General features: G+C 40.0%; 1 protein-coding gene across 1 annotated transcript in view; it reads right to left on the bottom strand.

The window, feature by feature from the left end:
* Window positions 1–573, bottom strand: part of LOC128492842 (troponin I, slow skeletal muscle-like) — an 18,452-nt gene extending 17,879 nt beyond the window's left edge. Inside the window, exon 1 of the mRNA XM_053465558.1 lies at window positions 456–573. The gene's annotated coding sequence lies outside the window, so the exon portion shown is untranslated. The remainder of the gene's footprint in view (window positions 1–455) is intronic.
* Between the last annotated feature and the right edge of the window lie 5,506 nt (window positions 574–6,079).

The following is a 6,079-nucleotide window of genomic DNA, read 5'->3' as shown; positions in this document are numbered from 1 at the left end:
AATAAACACACATTTTGTCCATTAAAATAACATCAGAAATCCAGCGCAGATGGTGTTAATGTTGTAAATAACTATTTTACCCGTAAAAGCTTATTTTAAATCTTCATAGGCGTAAAGAGGCCCTTTATCACTCCCATCACTCCTGTGTTCCAATGGCACGTTGTGCTGGCTAATCTAAGTTTACGTTTTAAAAGGCTAATTGATGGATAGAAAACCCTTTTGCAATTATGTTACAGCTAGACATTCCATGTTTCTCCATGAAAACAGCTGAGCGACCCCAAACTTTTGAATGGTAATGTATGCATTAAAATGAATGCTAAACCTAAATAGTTTTTTGTTTCCTATACAAAGGATGCCTATAGAAATCAGAAAAGCATGATTAAAAAAAACAATAGTGGTTTAAAATGAAACAAAATAACAATGCTATTGTTCAATACGGCTATCGGGATATTTACCTTAAAGTTGTCTTTAAGTGTGCAGTTTAGGAAGCCTGAAGCTAGTGGTTCCGTCCCGTGGCTCCCTTTCTTTTTCTATGAGCTCCTGCCCTGTGAATGGTTTGTTAAAATAGCCTCTTTTCAGATCATGGACTTGCCGGTGGGAAATCCGATCCCAGCTGCATTGTGCATTGCTCAAGCCCTTGCATGCCATCTCCAAGACTATAACTTTTTCCCTGTATATGGTGGCTGATTACAAGGTGCCCTTTGTAATGGAAACATGGTATACAGTTTTACGCATTCATTGTACCTAAAATATCCCAAGTCCAGGCATGTGTCAAGGCGTGGAGTTACAGCTTCATTCCAGGCTTCCAGTTTGTAACGTTTGCACCTAGGATTGCTTTAAGTTTCAGGTCAAAGTGCCAATCATGTCTTAGCTAATTATCTAATCCATCTATATTGATCAATTCCAAGATCACTGACAAATTGTTTTGGTGAAAGGTATGGATGGATGTCATGCCATCATGTCTTTAAAATGAATGATGCCTCTCAAATGTCCACGGAATTTTATCTTCTACAAACAAAAGTATGTTTTTGTAGCAATTGGGTATCAAATTCAAAAGTATTTATACAGTCATGCATTTTGTACATAAAAAAAACTCCTTCTTGTAATGATGCAAATTATAATCAAGCTGCAGTTGATGTGTACATATATATATATATATATATATATATATATATTTGTTTGGGGACAATAATTGGGGCACGGACAAGCTGTATGGTGGCAAAGATGGCACAGACAGGCTGTTTGGGGGCACCAACAAGCTGTTTGGTGACAAGGATTGCATAGACAAGATGTTTGGGGACACAGACATGCTGTTTGGGGCCACAGGTGGGATGGACAAGTTCTTTGGGGGCACTTGCAATCTGTTTGGGGATAAGGATGGCACAGACAAGCTGTTTGGGGCAAAGATGGCACTGATAAGCAGTTTGAGGGCCCCGGTGCATTTTTTTTCACCAGAGCTCTGTGGACCTGCAGTCCTGCCAGTGCATTGCTCACTTGTAGGCCTGTGTCTGACCCTGCGGAGCCTGACCCTGGTTAACACGCCTACTGCTGGTGATGTCATTGTGTGTCCCCTTGTGACAGCACCCCACTAGATCACCGGGGGAACAAGTAAGCAAGTCATGGGGGTGCATAAAGGGATGAGAATGTTTGAATAAAGCAAATTACACATTTGTACAGTAAATATTCTTGCAAACAATAATTTTTATTTACATTTTAAAGTGCCAAAAATAAGATTTGCCCTGGGTGCCATATACTCTAGGTACACCCCTGTGTATAACCCAGAAATAATTGCAAGGACACAATAACCACCTTATGTTACCAATGTACTCTATCATATGATAACTGGTGCAGTACCCATTAGGAACAATCAAAAATCAAAGTTTTAAACATAAAGGAATTATCAGAAAAATAAAATGAATGTTTATGCTGGTTGTATATTAACTAAATATACTATGACACAACAGACCTTCAGTACCATAACTGACCTGCAGACAGTCCTTCTGATGAGCACTTACTACTTACTCATATCAAGGACGACTGGACATGCCAATGGGAAACATGCTGCTATTCCTAAGTTTCTAAGTGTTCAAGATAATACCTAGTCCGAAATAACTTATTGGTCAACATAGAGATATGTTTTGGCAGCCTGAGGTTGAAGCACCTGGATTTGGCTGATCATTGGTTGAAATCTCCAGTTTAACAGGCTTTATGAAGCACGTTCTATGTTCCTGGTTAAATAAGATCCTCAATGGAAAACTGACCATGAAATCCTGAAATGTAACAGATAGCCAGTCACTTCCATACCCGTCTGCTACTAGTAACTGCACTAATTAGCCCCATTAGATGTTGACACCATCTTCGCACTGTGTTCTATTTCAATCCTTCGTATCCATAAACGTGCACACCTAAATAATACATCCATGCACTAATTGTTACACAGGTATGCAAGTAGTTACAGAACATCCCACACTGCTGGTTGACCTCATTAAGTTTAACGTACGCCGAAGCTTATCTCCTATTCTCAGTGTGGAAAAACTCTCCAATAATAACTGAGCCAACTAATGAGAGGCAAAGATATACGTGACAAAAGCCCATTATAGAAGCCTTAAGAAACATGTTCATCTACAACCCTGCCATTCAGGAGGTCTGTGTTTATAACTGAGAAATGAGTCCAAATTTCACAAACGGTAAAATATAGCCTTCTACATCAAGAACAAGGCACCCCTACAACACTGGCTGGATATGACAGGCCGCATGTTACGTTTTTACGCATACGGCCAAGCAGGGCCGACCCAAGACATAATGCCGCCTGGGGCGAAGTTTAAAATGACGCCCCCCCCACTACCGACACCAGGGGTCATTATCTATACCTTCCTCTCCCTCCCTATTATCTACCCTTCCTCTCCCTCCCTATTATCTACCCTCCCCCCCTTTGTACTTATCTTTCAGCAGTCCTGCGGCGAGTCTCCCTGCTCTGCCACGGTGCGCGCTGCTTTACTGCTGCGCGCGGGAAATTACGTCATATTCCAGCGCTCAGCATTACAAGCTGGCACCGAGACCAAGCTAGAGGGCTCACAGAGGAGAGAGAGGGGCGCCGAGCGGGTACTGACAACTTCGTAAGTGAAAACCACTCGGCGCCCTCTCTCTCTTCCGCTTTAAAAAAAAAAAGGGCTTGGGGCGGCAAAGTGCCGCCTCTTCAAAAGTGCTGCCTGGGGCAATTGCCCCACTCTGCTCCATGGTAGGGCCGTTCCTGCGGCCAAGCATATCCAGCCAAATGCGTGTGGGGAGATGGTGGCCAGCGACCCACTGGGCGTATGCCCTCTGTGCCAGATGCCTAGTCTGGGCCTGATTATGGCCCATTATAAACAAGCAGAAAAAACATTATTCATTGTTAGAGATGTTAACGTTGTCATGCATCATTCAGTAATGTGGGGAATGTGCACAAAGCACAGGTGCTAAAGTGTACATGACGGCTGCTACGCATTAATAGACATCACACTATTTTGTCTCCGCTGTATTCACGGAAAAGGTCACTGAGTAAAGCTTTTGTCTGCAGTAATTCCAAAGGTTAAATTTAAAGGGGAAGAGAAAAAATTCTTTGAGCATAAAGCACCGTATCCAATATATTCCGATCTCATTTTGTTCCAATAAACTTCCTTTATTTGCAGACCTGGAGGCAGCCATTGTTGTCGGTCATGTGATATTGTCGATGGCTTTCTCTGCACAATCACCACACTGAGCTGATTCTTTATGGTGATGCTAATGAAGTCCAACGATTTTCATTAGTCAGAGCTTCCATTCTATCGTTTCCACAATAACATAAAAGAACTAGAACATATACAAATGTCAAAAAAACAGAGCTGTCTGTATAAAAGAACTAGAACATATACAAATGTCAAAAAAACAGAGCTGTCTGTATAAAAGAACTAGAACATATACAAATGTCAAAAAAAAGCTGTCTAGCAAAAACTAGAACTATTTTAAAACAATAAAACAGCGCAAAATGCTTAAACGTTATTTTTAATCTGGATTCTATAAGCGCTTTTCAAACTTTGCACCACAAATCACTTTGTATACATAACGCATATTGTACCTTTTTAAACATCTATTGCATATATTGTGATGGTGCGGAGAAAGAGTATTTACAGACTTTAATTCCAGTTGAATGGCATGAAGACTGATTATATTTCTCTATCGCCTGCCACCAATCCTGAGTTTCTCCCGATTAAATGGCATTCATTATTTAGGTTATATTTTTTTGGTTTCAATTTGAATTTGTTCCAGATGGCTACGTGCCCTTATCCCAACTTTTTCATGCTCTGCGTCCTCTGCTATCAACAAATCATGAATAGCTGATTATGCCATATATTACTGTTAACCCATGATTGTATAAGACACTTATAGCCATTAGATGCATACAGAACCCCAATGCTAAAAAAAAATGAATGCATTATTGTAATATGCAATCCGACTCTTGGGTATATCTGCCCAAAGTTACATTAATGGAGAAATATCTAATTGATCTATCAATCAAAAACAAAATGATCTGTGGAGTGTGTTTCAACAGAAATATGTATTTCTTTTATGTTATCTGCTTCCGGGCACCTTTTAGACAGGGAGCGTAAGTATTACATTCATATATATATATATATAGCACCAGCAGATTCCGTAGCGCTGTTACAATCTTAGGAATAAATTAAAATTACACGCAATAACCAACTGGAACAAAAGGAGAAGAGGGCGCTGCTCTTGGAGCTTACAATCTAGTCGGTGGATGGGGGGTGAAACAGGAGGAGAGAACTGCTCGGATGGGGATGAGTTGATCGGGTCCGGATGATCTGGTGAGGTTGTTGGTTGTTTGGATGGCTTGATTGGGATGATGGCGGCTAATTGCATGGGGGGATGGTGGTGCAGTCCCTGTAGTTTCCCTCCAGTGTAACTCTTATCCGTCCACTTATAAAGAGTCTACTTGGGATAAGGCCACGGCAGCTAAGTTTCTAAGCAAGCTTGTTTCCACAAGTTTGGCACCAAGGCTAACGCTTTGAAACCAGCAGGGTATGGAGACAGGCAGGATAGAGACATACCACGTGAAAACATGGGGTTCCAGCAGGAGATGAGCGGTTCAGGGGTGGATCAGCATATGACATCATATCCATGCGCTCGGCAGTGGTGACCCCATTGCCTGGGTCAGGCCTATTGTGCCAAACGTAAATACATCTCCAGGTGTACATATACAACACAGATACAATATCCAAATACAAAGGCATGACTGAGGTAGATTCTACAAGGTCTTCTAAATGTGGCCAGACTTGAGGACAACTGTTTCTCCTTGATTTGCAAACCACTCCCCAAGCTGATGGCGTATGTTTGAAAAGGGCCCAACTTGCATATTTGAAATGTTTATAAATCGGGGAGGGGAAATAATGTTAAGAGTTGTATGTTTGAAGTTTATCAGCCTGGTTGACCTTGAGAGTTAATTAACAGCAGTAATTATAACTGTAAAATCGCCGGTCCATTGCTCTAGATCGTGTTACAGCGACCTAAAAATAAATACACGTGTGATAAGGACTCATTTCATAAATCACAATAAGCCATAATAAAATATAATATATCATTAAATAATTGCCTAATTAGTTAAATTAAAGAACACTATCACTAGTATTACCTTTACTCGTCAAATTAGCACATCCGCGCCATCTCTAGAAAACCCTAAAAATAATAATAAAACAAACAAATGGGTCAAAGGAAGGCAGAAGAGAGCTCAATATCTGAGCCCGGTAAATAAAACACTTAACAGGAAAGGAGCTTAAGGTATCTTAAGGTATCTCTCCCATGGTATAATATATATATATATATATATATATATATATATATATATATATTCTGTTATTATATATAATATAATATTATATATATATTATATATTATATTATATATATATATATATTATATAATATAATATATATATTATACCATGGGAGAGATACCTTAAGCTCCTTTCCGTAGTATCTGCATGATTATGTCGAGGCCAGACAGGGGATAAAAGGAGGCTCTGGCACTAAATGATGTATAAATGATG

Source organism: Spea bombifrons, chromosome 4 (genome assembly GCF_027358695.1).
Source record: "Spea bombifrons isolate aSpeBom1 chromosome 4, aSpeBom1.2.pri, whole genome shotgun sequence".
Lineage (NCBI taxonomy): Eukaryota > Metazoa > Chordata > Amphibia > Anura > Pelobatidae > Spea > Spea bombifrons.
This window is presented reverse-complemented; position numbering and strand designations above follow the sequence as displayed.